General features: G+C 42.1%; 1 long non-coding RNA gene across 1 annotated transcript; it reads left to right on the top strand.

Annotated features, from left to right (window-relative positions):
* The first annotated feature begins 521 nt into the window (after positions 1–521).
* Positions 522–15261, top strand: LOC123591142. The gene is made up of 2 exons (XR_006709132.1): positions 522–861; positions 14813–15261. It is a non-coding gene; the product is annotated as an uncharacterized LOC123591142 (long non-coding RNA).
* Positions 15262–18260: the final 2999 nt, after the last annotated feature.

The raw sequence follows: 18260 nt of genomic DNA, 5'->3' as shown, positions 1-18260 counted from the left end.
GACAGAGAGTGCCAGCGGGAAAGGGGCAGAGAGAGAGAGGGACAGAGGTTCCGAAGCAGGCTCTGCCCTGCCGTGCACCAAACCCTATATGCAGCTGAACTCATGAACCAGAAGATCATGACCTGAGCTGAACTCAGTCGCTCAACCCACCAGACGACCCTGAACTTTTTTTTTTTTCAATGCAAAGTACCTTCTGTATCCTAACCCAACACATGTATATGTAAATGTAGGTATATATATAACTGAAACAAGCATTTCATGAAATAATATGTATCCTTATTATGTGCTATTAAGTTCTATTCTGTTCACTATATGCTGACTAATTTGGATGTAAATTTTAAAAAATTAAAAATAAAATTAAAAAAAAAAGTTCTATTCTGTTCCAACCTGTTTTGTTTTTTTAGTGCACAATGTGAAAAAACACTGGCCAAGAAAAATGGGAGAAAGAATGGGCCAGGGAGAGGCAGTAGGGCTGCAGGCAGCAGGAAAGGCCAGTGTGAGGTTACTGGGGGTGCGTTTCATATGTGCCCCGGGGGTCATGGCTGCAGAGTTTCATCCAGTCATGTTCACCTGCAAGGAGGCAGGTGTGGAGCAGGCAGCGAATTAGGTGAGCTAGGATTGGGGTTTTCCAAGCACCTGTGATGAAAGATGAAGCAAGGGGGCTACTATGATGTCAAAGCATGGAATCCAGGCCAAGTATGGCTGTAAAATGAGGTCATGAGGGAGAGAGAGAGAAGGAGAAAAGCTGGTCAGATCAGTGGATTGAAGGTCTTGCGGGGCTTAGAAAAGTGAGAGCATCAGAGACATTGAGCGAGAGAGGCTGTGGTTGTAGAGAAGTGGGTGCTTGAAACTGCGGTTAAGGTAAGAAAATCGGTTTGGTCAACACAGGGCCAGTGTGACCGTGGGAGTGAGGACTGAAGTAAGGAAACAGACAAGATCCTGGGAGAAGAGGAGGTTAAGAAACCAAGAGCCCAGAGTGTTGAAAGGATCATTTATCTGAATACTGAAATAACCAAAAATTGTTACAGGAGTTTTAAGAAGACAATGGCAGTAAGAAAGGAGCTAAAAATATGAAAGAAATGAGGAGGAGGGACGGAAGTGGATGATGAAGAAAGTGGGGGTTGTAGAACAGTTTGATGGTAAGGATTTCAAAGATGGGAGTTTTCAGGGAGTGGAAGGAGAATGGTCGACAGGGCACAGACAGGCCCCTCCAAGCCCCCTGGTAAGAGGGCATGGAGGGAAAGTGAGAGAGGCAGGGAAGCAGGGTCCTCACACAAGAGCCAGCTTTCAACTGAGCGAAAAAGAAAGACTATTCAGAGAAGTAGAGGGCCTAGGAAATCTGCAGATGACAGATTCTGAGCTCCAAGAGCACAGCAAAGTTTTCCAAAGTGGGAAGGGGTGAGAAGTGGGCCTGGTTAGCAGGTGTACAGAACCATATGACCACGAGCATCTAGGTCAGTGGCTCAAGGAAGAAAACTGAATAAATCAAATAATTTGATTCAGATACACTGCATTTACACGAATGCCAGGTCTTTTAAACTACATGATAGAGAAAACTGCTTTGATTCTGTTCTCCTTTAGAAGCATGTCACCAGAGTTGACAGTTACATTACATACTCTACCACCTATGACCTCTCATTCTCTTTTAAACAGATTTTTCTCATTCTTTAACACTCTTTCAGCCAGAAATAAATGCAATAAATTTAACAATCTAGGTGAAGTTCACAGAGAGGAGAAACTTTTCACTTAACACTGACTCAAAGACCAAATGATTTAAATTTTCTATTATTAGGAAGTTGTTAATCAAACAAACAAATGCCAAACGAAAAAGGTTGAAGTTTGGCGCCAATTAATATGTATCAGAGAAAAATCTAAACATATGACGGGTTCCCGTAGAACCACCTAATATTCACGCGAGGATATAGATGCATTCATTCCTGAATTTTCCAATTCTTCTGTCATATACTGTCAACAAATGCAACATGGGCTCCACCAACTGGACACTTCATATTACTTCAGTGTGACCCTTTAACATTGGAAAACAGTTTTCATTCACTCAATATTATTATTTATTGGGAAATATTATTTATTGATTGTCTTCTATGTTCCAGGTACTCTTCTAGATCCCTGAGATACAATAGTAAACACAAAAGATATTAAAAATCTCTGTCTTGATGAAGACTATATTTTAGTGTATAACATTTCTTATTTTGTCCACCACAATAAACTACAGGCCAAATCTGTGTAATGGATACCTTGGATAAGGCCGAACCTTCAGACTTTTAGAATTTGATGAATAAAAGCCTCAAGGGCCTTTTAATTAAAAGTTAGCAAAAGTCAGGTCACCTGGGTGGCTCAGTCGGTTAAGAGTCCAACTCTTGCTTTCAGTTCAGGTCATGATCTCACTGTTCGTGAGCTCAACCCCCACATCAGGCTCTGCACTGACAGTTGGAAGCCCGCCTGGGATTTTCTCTCCCTCTTTCTGTTCCTCCCCTACTTGTGCTCCTCTCTCTTACAAAAAAAAAAATTAAGTTACCAAAAGTTTTTGTTTTTTTGGAAATAGAAACATTAACTCACCTCAAAGCAAAGTGTTCTATATGGCAACAAAAACACACATCCTGTGTATCCACTATCTCTTGCATTCTTTTTAGACAGTTTTATGAACTTACTATATATTCATCATTTTAAAAAGTTTAGGTATTTTCACTTTGCAAAATGGTATCATGCTGTATGTGATTGGGGGATGACTTCCTTTTTCGTTTCATGTTATATTGCTAAAATTATTTATGGTGCAAATGTGCCATAGTTCATTTCATCCTTCCACTGATGAGCATTTAGGTCCTTTCCAGGTTTTTCTTTAAAAAAAATTTTTTTAGTGTTTTTATTTATTTTTGAGACAGAGAGAGACAGGGCATGAGCAAGGGAGGGGCAGAGAGAGAGTGAGACACAGAATCTGAAGCAGGCTCCAGGCTCTGAGCTGTCAGCACAGAGCCCGACGTGAAGCTTGAACTCACGGACTGCGAGATCATGACCTCAGCTGAAGTCACACGCTTCACTGATGGAGCCACCCAGGCGCCCCTCCAGGTTCTTCTTATTGTAAATAGTAGTGCCATGAGCATACTGTACATGTTCCAAGGTTATGTATTAGTGATGTTCTTAGCTATACACCTTTTGAATTGCTGAGTCACAGAGTATGTAAATGTTCAACATTTGGAGATAATGATGAGCTGTTGTTTAGAGTGACGGCAACAAATTATGTTCCCTCCAGCCATTTATAATGGATCATTTGAAACTAAATCCTTGATATTTACAGATTTTTTTTTAATTTACAGATTTTTAAATTTGACAGTTAAACAGATAGAAAATGGTGCCTCACTGTGGTCTTGATCAGCACCATTAATGAGGCCAAATATGTATGTCATCATGGCCTTATAAGCCACGTATAAATGCTCTTGGGTGCAACGTTTCTTTGTTTGCCTCCATTCTTACGTTATGTCATGTATGCTTTCCTTTTTATTTGTAGAAATACCCAACTTCGTCTTTAATTCTTTATTTTAAAATAATTTAAACTTACAGAAAAGTTGAGAGAAAAATATAAAGCATTTCTATCCATATTCTTCACCCACCCCATAGCTGTTAACATTCTATCATTTACATTATTCTCATTTTCTTCTCTGTCCTCGTGTGTGTGTGTGTGTGTAATCTTTTTCTCTAAACCATTTCAGAGAGTAACTTTCAAAAAACCCATTATTCATCAATACTTTAGTATGCATTTCTTTTTTTTTTAATTTTTTTACACATTTATTTATTATTGAGAGGCATTGAGAGACAGAGCATGAACATGGGAGGGGCAGAGAGAGGAGGAGACACAGAATCTGAAGCGGGCTCCAGGCTCTGAGCTGTCAGCACAGAGCCTGACACAGGGATCGAACTCACAAACCCCAAGATCATGACCTGAGCCGAAGTCAGACGCTTAACCGACTGAGCCACCCGGGCACCCCAGTATGCATTTCTTAAAAACAAATACAGTCTCCTACACAACAAATACAACCACTGAAACTGAGAGGATAGCATTACTATAACACCACCACCAAAACCACACACTCCATTAAATTTTGCTAGTTGTGCCAACAGTGTCTTTCATGCTGCATGTTGTTGTTGTGTCTCCTTAGCCTCTGATCTGGAACAGTTCCTCAGTCTTTTGTCTTTCATGACCTTGACACTTCTGAGAAGTACAGGCCAGTTGCTTCCTAGAATGTCCTTCATTTTGGATCTGTCTAGTGTTTCCTCACAATTACCTCTAGGTTATACATTTGGGGCCAGGAGACCACAGAAGTGATTCTGTGTCATTCTCAGTGCCTCCTATATAGAGGTACATGATGTTGATTTGTCACATTATTGGTGAAGTTAACTTTCATTAATTGATGTATTTTGTGTCTGCCAAATTTCTCTCTTATAAATTTATATAAGTATTTTGAACATATAATAATATCTAATCAATAAGCATTTGATGGTACTTTGACACCATGTAGATATCTACCCCACGAGCATCCCTATACTGTCACCTCACTGCCTTAATCATAGCTTCCCATTAAGTTCTGAAACCTGATACTTCAGAAGTATCTTGGCTATTTTTGACCCTTTTCTCTCCCATATAAGTTGTGAAATTAGTTTAGCAAGTTCCATAATTTTGATTGGAACGGTTCTGAACCTATAATTCAAGTTGCAGAGTATTGGCATCTTTATGATGCTGTCTTCCTTCCCATAACATGGTAAGTCTCTCCATTTATTCAGGTTCTCTTTTACATCTCTTAATAAAATTTTAAAATTTTCCATATGGAGATCTTGGAGAAATTCCTGAAAACATTTGAACAATGGGTTTTGAGAGATGGAGAGCTGAGATTTGGACAGAAAAAGAAAGGATATAAAAGTATAATCTTCACCTCACACTGGAATTGAGCCTACACTGAACTGGGCTTGGTTCAGCTCAACTTGGAAGTGAATATTGAAGTCACATCTGTACATGAGGAGGATTGAAGATTTATGGTGAAATATGTTTGACTTTAGATACTTCAAATAGAGTTGAAGCATCTGCCACTTCCTCCTCTGCTCCTGAGGACCTGAGACCAGTGTTCAGCCTTCCCTCTTGAGAAGTCACTAGACACTAACATGAATAGACAGACTGTTAAGATCCAGGAGAAACCCAAGAAAGAAGAAGGACCGAGGGCCAGAACCTCTGTTCCTTTATGTGAAAGATCATTGTTCTGTGGAAAAGGATGGCAGCATTGAGCAATGAGGATGGTGGAAGGAAACCATGAGAAGGATTATGGGAGGAGATATTCAAGATATTCAGGATATTCAGGAAACTAGGCAACATCCAGAAGGAAAGACCCTTGAGTAGGTATTGAGAAAGTGATGGACCACTGTTCCAGAAATAGACCACTGTCACCAACCCACCCCACTGTGAATTACCACCAATCAGAGGGGTGTCCCAATCAGCAGGTAGCCACCTAGACCAAGAGATCATAAAGCAAAATCCCCTGGTTTCTGCTGACACCAAAGCCAGAGTGGCAAAATAAGATTTATGCAACATGGAAAGGAGATTGGCTAGTAAGTTATAAATTCAATAGTTTAATGGCAGTTTAATATCCCAACAAGAGGCAAGAGCACAGCGTCCAAGAGAGTGCTATTCCACAAGGGCCAACACCATGTGGTCCCTCATGATTTGGCTTGATTCAGGTATAGACATCAGAATACTAGGGAAATCAGTGGGCTCATCGCCCCATGACACTCTTGAGAGTTGGTCATCAGGAGTTGGTAGTCATTATTCCTGGCAAGAACAGTTCAATAAGATTTAGTGAGCAGATAGAGTGTTAACTCATGAAAATCAAAATGCCTACCAAGATTCATGCCCTTTGTGAAGATCCACCATGACTAGGTCACAGAAATAAACCAGGGGAGTTCCACAGGCAGGGCCTCACTTACCTCAGAAAACAGTTCTGGTGTCGCTCCCTCCCCAGACAGATAAACAATCAAAGGTCAAAAATGATTATTTCATTAGCCTGAAATTTTGAAAGTGCTAATAACTTTCCAGTAAAATTTGATAATACATGCTTGAAATGTCAAATATTAAGTCATGTAGCTTTCTGATGAGCTTTTCAACAGAATTTAGCTGAAAAATACATGCCAGGTAACTAAATATGTTTGACCAATTACATAAACCAATTAAAGGCTGCCACAATGGTTTTGCTTTTGAGTGGTATATAGGTCATTTTCTTTGACAGAAATTAGATGTGGAACTAGTTTTCCATGGAGGCAAATTCATGACAGCTCTCCTACACATCTCTACCATAGTTATTACCCTATTCTGCCAGTAACCCACTTTGTAATGTGTGGAAGAATGCAATTTACTTACGTGTTTAGATTTAGAAACTGTCAGTTATGTTATTTAATTTAAGCTTGTCAAACACAACTGCAATACGGAGATATCAATTATAGCAACTATCCTTACCATCAGAAGTTAAACCGAGATATTATAGTCGGTGGGGGTGGGGGAATGTGATTCAAGTAAGGAAAGGAAAAAATAAGAAATCCCAATGAATTTAATCTGAGTAGTTAAAAGATCTTAAATGATTGACAATAGGTCCAACTGATGAAATATTTCCACCTTCTGGTCATCAAATTTTTTGACATTTTGCAATTATTTATGTTTTACAAAATATGATGTCCATGCATGCAAAGAAATTAAGATGTATTTTTGAACACATAAGAATATATGCTGTATACACTTGACAATATTATCTCCTTGGACCATGGGTGAGAAAGCTCAGAATATGTAACACATAGGAATCTCACTTGAGACCTTTGTCTTTAGCTTAATAAATTCAGCTAAAAACCTTTGTATACCACTATTCACACACACACACACACACACACACACACACACACACACACTTTAAACATTTCAAGGCTTAGAAAGTATACTATATAGGGGCGCCTGGGTGGCGCAGTCGGTTAAGCGTCCGACTTCAGCCAGGTCACGATCTCGCGGTCCGGGAGTTCGAGCCCCGCGTCGGGCTCTGGGCTGATGGCTCAGAGCCTGGAGCCTGTTTCCGATTCTGTGTCTCCCTCTCTCTCTGCCCCTCCCCCGTTCATGCTCTGTCTCTCTCTGTCCCAAAAATAAATAAACGTTGAAAAAAAAATTAAAAAAAAAAAAAGAAAGAAAGAAAGTATACTATATATATTGAACTTGGATAAACTTGGATAGGCAAAGGTTGCTTCATTTTCATTTACCCAAAGGCACTTTCCCTTAGTAGGCAACTTACAATTCTGATTTCGTATTGTTCCATTTTCAGAGGCTTCCATTTGCTCTTTCGTGAAATAAAAATGTTCTATGACCCGGGTGCCTGTGTGACTCAGTTAAGTCTCTGACTCTTGATTTTGGTTCAGGTCATGATCGGGTTCAAGCCCAGTGTTGGGCTCTGCACTGGCAGTGGTGTGGAGCCTGCTTGGGATTTTCTGTCTCTGTCTCTGTCTGCCCCTCCCCTGCTCTCACACACTAGCTCTCTCTGTCTCAAAATAAATGAACTTAAAAAAAATGTTCTATGGGGGCGCCTGGGTGGCGCAGTCGGTTAAGCGTCCGACTTCAGCCAGGTCACGATCTCGCGGTCCGGGAGTTCGAGCCCCGCATCGGGCTCTGGGCTGATGGCTCAGAGCCTGGAGCCTGTTTCCGATTCTGTGTCTCCCTCTCTCTCTGCCCCTCCCCCGTTCATGCTCTGTCTCTCTCTGTCCCCAAAAAAATAAATAAACGTTGAAAAAAAAATTAAAAAAAAAAATGTTCTTTGGCCTCCAACTTCCCATTTAACCACCACATTCTTCCCTCCATGTCTGTCATCTTACTCAGGTTCATGGTGAAAAAGAACAGGGACAACCTGGGATCAAACCCCAGCTCGGCTGCTGCTTAGCTGAGTGGTGCCTGTACCTAGCTTTCCTCTCCATGTATCCATCTTTCAGAGTGGTCGTGTGGATATAAAATACTATATGTACAGAACACTAGTAAGTACAGCTATTCTCTTCATCACATGAGTTCTGTCCTCTGTGGATGTAATGCTGCCTTTCTCCAGCTGTATTGTTTTCCTTGCTAACTAAACAATTTGGCCTTTCCTTCTGACATGTTGCTCTCACAACCCATTTACATCTGCTATGTGACCAAATGTGCCATGAGGCTCTTTATTTTAAATTAGTAATTCTCCTTAATTGTTTCATATGTGACCTGAATTTTATTTTATTTATTTTTAATTAAATTTTTTTATTAAATTTTTTAATTAAAAAAATTTTTTTTTATTTTTTTATCATTAAATTTTTTTAATGTTCATTTATTCTTGAGAGAGAGAGAGCATGAGTGAGGGAGGGGCAGAGAGAGGGAGACACAGAATCCGAAGCAGGCTTCAAACTCCGAGCTGTCAGCACAGAGCCCGACGCGGGGCCCGAACCCACGAACTGGGGTCCAAACCCACGAACCATGAGATCATGACCTCAGCTGAAATAGGATGCTTAACCGACTGAGCCACCTGGGTGCTTCTTTTTTAATTTTTTTCTATGATGCTAAAGGGTACAGACCATGTTTTCGATTTGTTTGGTTCTGTTCTTTCATTGAAACATAGGTGATGGTGAGATGTGCTCTGTGTGTGAGGCAGGCAAAACTTATATTGTCATGTGTCTGTGCTATTAATGGAGAATATTCGATTCTACTGTAGCCAACAGGAAAAAGCTAGTAGCATGGATAAGACTCATAGGATGTGTTAAATAACAATAGCGAGTAAACAAGTGGCTTGCAAGACATGAGTAGAATTCAAAAGATGTGCTGTTAAGAATTCGAAAGATAAGCTTCCGGGCTGGCAATCTGGAAGACACGTTAAAGACAGAGTGAATGAAATACATAATTTTTTTTAAAATTTTTTTCAACGTTTATTTATTTTTGAGACAGAGAGAGACAGAGCATGAACGGGAGAGGATCAGAGAGAGAGGGAGACAGAATCGGAAACAGGCTCCAGGCTATGAGCGGTCAGCACAGAGCTCGACGCGGGGCTCAAGCTCACGGACTGCAAGATCATGACCTGAGCCGAAGTCGGCCGCTTAACCGACTGAGCCACCCAGGCGCCCCTGAAATACATAGTTTTTAAAAAATATTTATTTTTGAAAGAGAGAGAGAGCACATGCGCACAAGCCGGGGAAGGCTAGAAGAAAGTGGAGGTGGGGTGGGGGAAGAGGATCCAAAGCAGGCTCTGTGCTGACATCAGAGACCACGATGCAGGGTGTGAACTCACAAACTGGGAGATCGTGACCTGAGCCGAAGTCGGACACTTAACCGACAGAACAACCCGGGCACCCCCGTGATATTTTAAAAGACAGACTCAAGAGTGTTTACTCATAAAGAGAAAATAAGGGAAGGACCAAAGCAAAAGGTACAAACCAAGCCCCCTTCAGACTGACACATGTCATCTCTAAATGGGTCGGCCATTGGGAACCCATGGTGGCTTTGCATATACTCTAAGAGATAAAGGTCACAGCTGTGCAGCAAACAAGTGAGTGAACTACAGCTGTGGCCAGGCATCCTGGCCACTGTGTGTCGACTCCAGACACTTTGAGCTCGCTAAGCCCCCTTGTTCAAACTTGGCGCCAGTCTTTGGAATCACCCCATCATGAGGAGAATTGATGCGACAGAGTTGAGAAGCACTGGGATAAAGAAAGGAGAGAAGGAAAGGGAAAGGACACTGAAAGAACTGTGTGATACGGGATTCAGTCGTGTGGTCCTTCTACTCTATCCTAGGTGTATAAACTTACCCCAGATCTCTTTTCCTTGCTACTGGGTAGACGTTTTATATTGATCCAATAACCCCTGTAACGTGAGCACTTGATTTAGTCCGTGAGACTTTCTGCTCTGGCCCCTGGGAGTGTCTGGCCGGAGTGCACTAGAGCTCCATTACTGCCTCCGAGTAGTTTCCCACATGACATATTTTCCTTGGCACCAGACTTTCTTTTGAGAGACGAACCTGTTGGTATTCCTCTACAAATCCATCAAATTGGTATTATGTTGCACAAGAGAGCAATAAAAGCTTTTTCCCTGCATTTTTCTGGTGAAAGAAGCTCGATACCTTGTTAATGTTTGAAGAACTAGTAATTTCATATGAAATTGCAGCCTTTCCTTCCAAGTGATTGCTACCAGCTACATTTCCTGCTGCTACCTGGTCTCCTTTTATTTTATCATCACAGGGTTTGGGGTTGTTTGCGGGTTTTGTTTTTTTTTTTTTTAATAATTCTCAGCACACCAGTGGTGGCCATTATCCTGTCTAGGCTAGAGACAGAGCCACCCCCAAAATCAGCAGAAACCCAAGTTCATACAGACAGTGGCTACAGCCAGCACCTGAAGACCGCCCCTGCCCAGCCACATTCTTTTTCTCTCTTCTCCTCCTCCTCCTTCCTTTTTAGCTTCTTGCATTTTTTACCACAACCCTCTATTTCCCATCTCAGGAACCACATGTAAATCCACTTGAGGCTCTACTCGGAATTATCTCTCTGCTCTAAAAACTGAGGTTTTTTTCACTAGGCCAAGTTTGCCTCCTGGGCCTCCCAGAAAATGAGATCTCCCCTGGGAGATTCTCAGTCCTTTGTGTACCCAAGCCCCTGGCAGACTGGCCCCCCTACTCAGGCAGGGCTATATTAATCTGAATGCCACTGTTAGACAAGTCTTACCTCAAGCACCAACCTCTTACCATACGTTCATAAGATGAAGTCTTAAGACTCAGGGGGAAAGCCTTGTAACAGGCTTATTCTGTTTGGAGAAGGAGTCAGTGGAAATTGTGGTCATTTTCCCCCCATGTCCTTCTAGTTCCCACGATCTTATTCCTGGCTCTCTCTGGCAACGAACACCATCTTGTTTCCTTCAACAGAGCTTGAAGGAAAATCTCTGGTTCTTCAGAATGAAATAGCTACAAATTTTTTAAAAAGAGAAATCTTTCAGGGCAGCCTGGCTGGCTCAATCAGTTGAACGTCTGACTTCGGCTCAGGTCATGATCACACAGTTCCTGAGTTTGAGCCCCGCATCACGCTCTGTGCTGACAGCTCAGAGCCTGGAGCCTGCTTTGGATTCTGTGTCTGTCTGTCTGTCTGTCTCTCTCTCTCTCTCAAAAATAAGTAAGACATTAAAAAAGAGAGAGAAAGAGACAGAAGTGTTTCTCCTGCTAATACCACCTGCCAGAAAAGGGTGAGGGAGAAACACCAGTCATTCCACAATCAGCCTGAAGTATAAAGAACCAAGGTTTGCGTTTCTTGTACGAATGTAAAGACAAGCTTTATACTTCCTTCCATCCCTCTGCGTCAGCAACCAACCAACCAACTAATCAACGAGCAAATAAACTGGCAAACAACAAATGGCATGCACTGGATCCTGAAACTGGGAAGCCCGGGGGAAGGGAGGCCCTGGACCTGATCTCATAAGCGCTCTTTCTCCGTTTTTCCACCGTCCTCCCGGCTCTCCTCTCTTCTGGGTATGGACTCGGTCTTCACGCTAGCGGCTCTCAGAACAAGATGGCTGCCCCCAGCAATCAGACCTGCAAGCTTCCCTGTTCACTTCCGGAGGAGTAACCCCGCTCACTCGGGGAGGGCAGTGCAGGACAAAAGTTGAGAGCTTCACACGGATTGGACCACCCCCTGACAAGGATAAAAACTATGCACTGATTGGCTTCCACCAGGGGTCCCTCAACCAATCCCTGTGGCATGGAAGATGAGATTCCCTGCTAGGGATAGGCAGCTGGAGGTGTAGGCCGTTGCACCAAAACTGAAGGGCTGCTCTACAGAAGGAACAGCCGCTTCCCAAAGAAAAGTTTGAATACTATTAGGAGGATGAAAGAAAGGGAATGGATGGAGTATACGCAACAAACCGTGTGTGCTGCACCCACGAGGTAAAATCTTTCACGGCAGGTAGGTGCTCCATATATCTCTAATAAATGTGTTGTTTCATGAAATTTTATCAGCTCATTTAAGTCCACTATGTGCTTACTGAAAGTTATTGAAAGTCACTTATCTCCTGTTGCCTTGTGGCAACACTAAGCACTTCAGTGATAAGGTGGAGTCAGTTCAGAGACATGAACACAATCCTGCCCCCTGCTCCTCAAATGCAAACTGTTAAGAATGATTATTTAATGTTTTGATTTAACTACTGGCTGTTGAATTCAAAGACCTGCCACTCACTTAAGAACAAGGTATTTCAGCAACTCTCAATACCTTTCTCGCTTAATCTTATTTCCATGCTGTGTTCCTTTCAAAGTTAATTTCCTGCTCTAATACCACGTGATGCAGCCTTCCCAAATTCATTTCTGAGTGTTTTCCACATTTCAAGCATACTTTTCTATCAGAGCCAAGTAGAATCAAAACTCAGGGGATATGGCCTTTTATTGTTTCATTATCATTCAACGAATCTTTCCCAGCAGTCCTCTGGGGTCTCTGCTGTATCTTTTGCCAGCTGCCGAGCAAAGGGTCTCAGTATGTTATTTTGTACTACTACTCTCTGCTCAGTTATAATGCATGGTTGGATCAGAATATCTGCAATTTGAGTTCTAGTTCCTTGACTAATTCACCATGTTTACACACATCAAAACTTCTTTCTCTGGAGAGCACGCAGCTAACTTTTAGGGTGTAGCTTCTGCCTCAATAGTAAAAGCAATGTGATTTCACAACTGGTTCCAGATACATGGTTAGAACCAGTTTTCTCTAAGGTGGCCAAAGGTTTATGATCGCCCTTGCAAACAAGACCTGTTTGAACTATAACATCTGACAGGAGCTGATTGCTAATTTCAGTTTCTTGTAAGAGCTGGGGTAGAGGTGAGGGGACAGGGATAGAAAATGTGTATTAAAATGTACCTAGAGGGCACGTGCGTGGCTCAGTCGGTTAAGCGTCTGACTCTTGATTTCGGCTCAAATCATGATCTCGGAGTTTGTGAGTTTAGGCCCACATCAGGCTCTGTGCTGACAGTTCAGAGCCTGCTTGGGATCCTCTCCCTCCCTCTCTCTCTGCCCCTCACCTGTACCCTCACTCTCTCTCTTTCTCTCAAAATAAATAAACTTAAATTTTTTTCTTTAATAAATTTTTTTTAATTTTTTTTAATATTTATTTATTTTTGAGAGAGACAGAGACAGAAACAGAGATAGAGCATGAGTGGCAGAGGAACAGAGAGCAAGGGAGACACAGAATCCAAAGCGGGCGCCAGGTTCTGAGCTGTCAGCACAGAGCCCACGAGAGGCTTAAACCCATGAACCGTGAGATCACGACCTGAGCCGAAATCAAGAGTTAGATGCTTAACCACTTGACTGACTGAGCCACCCAGGTGCCCCAGTTGAAGAAATTGTTTAAAATGTAAATTGAGCTAAGGCATCCCATGGCTAAATCCCTTCAAAGGCTCACTGTTCTGCAGCAGTGGTTCTCAGACTGTTCAACTTGCAGACCAGGATAATTGCTTTTTCATATTATAACTTACCAATGAAGATGCCAAATTTGCATGCTAAAGAAGGACAACAACAAAACACCTATCAAAAGCCTTTGATAAAAACAAAAGGATAATTTAAAACTACACACGCAATGTAATCCCAGGAAAATGGACAGTCACTTCCATTGAATAAATTTAGCTTTGTGGAAAAATTCTATACATCCTCAAAGCAGTGACAATTTGGCCTCACATTGGCTCCAGTCTGCAGAGTCTACATGGGCAAGGCATCTGTGAGCAGGCTCCTGACTTCAGCCTCAGCCTCAGCCTTCGCAGCCTACACTCCAGCAACTCTTCACTGCGCGTAGTTCACCCACCCACCACCACCTTCTCCTTTGCTTAAGCTGCCTGCATGGTTGTGTATAGATGGACTATGCCTCCCACGGCCATGCCACTCCTTTACTTGGCTTTGTCATTCTGCAGCACTTACAACAGGAGTTCCATCCTTGAGAACCACTTTCTTACTCCTTACATCCTCATCCCTAGAGATGAGTTTAATTCAATAACACCCTGTGCAAATCAGTACCGTTATTCTGAGCATATTTATCTACACTGTGCCTGGCATAATTATCTGCCTTTTCACCTTTCTTCCACTAGATGGCAGTCTAGAAGCCAGTGGCCATGTTGGTGTGTTTTCACTTTCAGGCCCACATTACCGAGCACAGTGACTTTCGGTATAACAAGGGCATTCAAAAATGACTAAAAAAGGAAATCAATAGATAGCTATATTTCAAAGAAATATGTGATGAGGAGAAATCTAATTGTGAAGCCATTTTTAATTCTTCAAAAGAAAGGTAACGTATAAATTAATTGGTCATATTTCTATTTCAGCCTTCTTGAGGTAGATGGCGCCACCTTACAAAAGTAGGACAGTCGCCTTGTGGTTTTTTTGTTTTTTTGTTTTTTCTTTCCCTCCCACATCTCATTTTACTAACTCAAGAGGTCAGTCAAGTCTCTGCCTATTCCCTCACCCACAGGTATCTTGCCACCTGGAAAAATTTAAAGATGGGAAAGTGGTGCTTATTGTTCTAGGAATTTCACGGTCAAAAAAATATTTACAGATGCTAAACACATTTGTGTGTGTGTGTGTTAATGCATGCCTAAGCGTAATGCTTATCCCTGAAGAAAGTGTCTTTAAAAACCATCTACTGACCACAGGATAATTATTATACCCCCGGTAGTAGTTACTGCTAAAACATGTGTGCATTTTGCTGAGAAAGAAAAAGAGGTTCTTTGCCAACACTTCTCCTATCTTTCTTTTTTTACGGCCTCAGAGCTCCACTGTGCAACTGAGGATTTCCAACTCTGCTAGCTGTGTCGGAGCAAGCGAACTGCACTAACGAGCATCGTGCCACAGTATTTCCAGCCCTCACAAATACGAGGGCATACCTGAAGGAAATGACTGAAGGCAAGGGCTCTGGAATCAGATGGCTTGAGTTTAAAGCTGCACTCTTTACTTGCTGGCCAAGTGACCTTGGACAATGTACCGAAATGACGTCTTCCTCAAAAACCGTATCTGGAAAATGGGGACAAATTAGTATGCCATTCGTAAGGCTTTTGTGAGGATTCGATGACATAATCTATCCAAAGTATGTAACTTGCAAATGTATTACTTTTGTTACTTGCTCTTTTCCTGTCTCCCCATATGGGACTCCAGCCTCTTGAAGAATTCCACCTGCCACAAAAATGAAGTGTGATGGCCATTTAGCTGTCCCGAAATTGCCGTGTCTCTCTCCTCTGCTCTAACTCCTTGACAACCTATCCACCCCCTTCATCTCCCAGTGTCCTCCAGGTACCTCCAGTGTCATGGGGGAGCCCCTTAGGTGCCAAACCTGATTTGAGAAAGTGATATGAAGTACCAAGACTTTGATCCTGGTACCCTAAGGTCTAACGGAGTTTTTGTAAAATAGCTCTTTCAGATGTCACTGATGATATACCATCAGTGCCACCCCACCCCCAGTGGATCCCACCCAGTCCATAAGGATTGGGCTAAGGACAAAGCTAAGGAAACAACACAAAGTATCTGGAATCACCCCTTGCTTCTGCCTTTTTAGATCAAGCTAGAGGTACCAAGGGGTAAATTAACTCCTAGAACATTCTTTAGTTCCCTCAAAAAATGGACATAATTTTCTGGACATACCTCACATGTCTGAACCCAGCTGCTGGTGAATACAGCTCTACTCAAGAGGCAATGCTTTCCCTTGATATAAGAACATTCTTCCTTGGTTATTCCAAGCCAAACTCCTTCAAACTACTTGGCAGCTCCATATTTTCAAAGAATTATAATAAAGACAAGTAGGAAGGTTCTAGGTTGGTAGTTTGGAAACTAAATTCATTTTCCCACTGAAACAGTATCAGAAGAGGCAACTATGATCTCTCATATTCTAAGTCCTTGGTGAGTTCTCTTAAGGTCTGAGCCAAGTTCCTTGGTGGAAAAGATAGAAGAGGTAAGAGAAAACAGGGGTCATACCTCCTATCATGCAGATATTATTTCTTCTTGGGACTTGGGAAAAACCCCAGTCCTGGGCAGTGTGCTTCCCACTCACTACACAACCCACATACTCTCTCAGCCTCTCCCCTTGGGAGATTTCCCTTTGCAGGTTTCCCAAGGTTTTTTACTGTTACTTCTATTCGGGAAACCAGGGGAAAGGGTAGGGTTTCTGTATACTTTTAAAGATATACAGTATGACTTGCCACTGATATTCCCCAGAAAGTCAGTGAACACAGATCTAAATCCTTTTCTCATTACACAATGCTGTCTTTATCAATTTTCCCACAAATTTTGTTCACCTGCCTCCAGACCTTGATTAGTTTGGGATATGTGGTTCCAAATCTCTCTCCTTTGGATAAAGAGGATCCTTTCCAGGGGCGCCTGAGTGGCTCAGTCAGTTGAGCATCAGACTCTTGATTTCGACTCAGGTGGTGATCTCATGGTTATAGAACTGAGCCCCATGCAGAGCTATCCATGCTCTGCACTGATAGCATGGAGCCTGCTTGGGACTCTCTCTCTCCCTCTCTCTTGCTCTCTGCTTCTCTCTCTGTCTCTGCCTCCCTCCCTTGCCCTCTCTCCCTCTCCCTCTCCAATAAATAAATAAACATAAGAAAAAGAGGGTCCTTTCCAAAGCTTCTCTTATATTTTTTACCTAAACTCAGGGCAAATAGAAAAATAGGCTAGGACTAAGATAAAGGAAAAGTAGTCTTAAATTTCAGAGAAAACTCAAACAACTATCCCATGAGTATCTTCCTTTATCACAGTATTTCTTCATCAAAGTTACAAGCACCCCATGAGAACAGGCCACACAGGTGTCTGGCAGAGGTGAAAGGCAGGATGCCAGAGAAGAGGAGTTCAGTGTTGCTATTATTTCTGCTGCTACTACATCGGCTAGGGATGAGGATGATGATACTGAACCCAGGTGCTTGACATTATTTATATGCTCCCATGAGTCCAAATAGATACTCTTATCTTCACTTTTCAGATTCAAAAATTCTAGTCCAAAGTAATAAGTGGTAAAACCAGAAGTTGAATGCTCTGCTCAGTCACCAGTAGGCTGCTGTCTGACTTGATGATAAAACCAGCCTACTGATGAAGAGAGCAGGTGTTGAGTGAGGTTTGTTCTTACTACCTTCTCTTGCCCTTTCCCCTACATGTCCTGACGTTGCCTACGGTAGCAGCCAGCACTTACTACAATGCTACAGAATAAAACAGTGTAAACTCAGTAGCTTAAAACAGCAATCACACGCACATGTGCAGGTCAGTTGGGGTTGGCCGATCTGTGCAAGTTGGGTCGAGGTCTGTCCCGTTCATCCTCCCCAGACCAGAGGGGCTAGCTGGAACATATTCACTTCATGGTACTGACAGCAGTAAAGGAAGACAAGCCTAGCCCCATGTGCATATATCAAGCCTCTGCTTGCATCACATCTGCTGACATCCCATTGGCTAAAATAAATCTCATGGCCAAGCCCAAACTCAAACAGAGAAGTAGAGGTGAGTCACTATGAAGCCATAGCAAGGGATGTAGCATACTAATAGAGATAAAGGATTATAACCACTAATTTAACCTACACACCCAAATCGTAGATAAACAAATAAAGATGCCAAGGAGGACCTGATCAAAGATTTGGAAGGTGGATCCCAGATCATGGAGATCTGTAGCAGCAAGGAGTAAGAGGTGAGTGGCTGAAAAAGATGGAATGGGAAACCCCTAGAAAAACAAGTTTAAAAGAAGGGGAATGACTCATCACTGGGCTTGTTTTGCAGCTTTGGGAACCAACATACGGACTTCTGTATCTATAAGCCTTGCATGCCTGGCACTCACAGAAATTCCAGGCACATCTAACAGGCCAGAATTGCTCATTGCCACAGACAGAAAATGAGAAAAAGAAAATACTTTCCACACTTCTCTATTTCTTTATTGTTTGTGTTCTTTGGGGTGGATTACCTCTCAAGATATGTGACTAAAGTGAAGCTCCACTGAAGTGTAACACGTTAGATCTCAACAACTTGCAAAATCCAGGCTTTGTTGGTTTCCAAACACTAAGAAAATTTCACATTTCCCTGTTACTATATAAAAAATGTCAGCTGGATGAGACCATGGGCATTCAAAGGAATTCAAAGGAATAACAATATATTCGACAAATTTTAGTTGCCTGTTACAAAACACCAAAGGTAGCCAAGCATGAAACACTATTTTGTTTTCTCTCACAATGTTTATAATGATACTA

This window comes from Leopardus geoffroyi, chromosome B4 (assembly GCF_018350155.1).
Source record: "Leopardus geoffroyi isolate Oge1 chromosome B4, O.geoffroyi_Oge1_pat1.0, whole genome shotgun sequence".
Taxonomy (NCBI): Eukaryota; Metazoa; Chordata; class Mammalia; order Carnivora; family Felidae; genus Leopardus; species Leopardus geoffroyi.
Note: the sequence above shows the minus strand (reverse complement) of the source record. Positions and strands in the feature narration are given on the sequence as shown.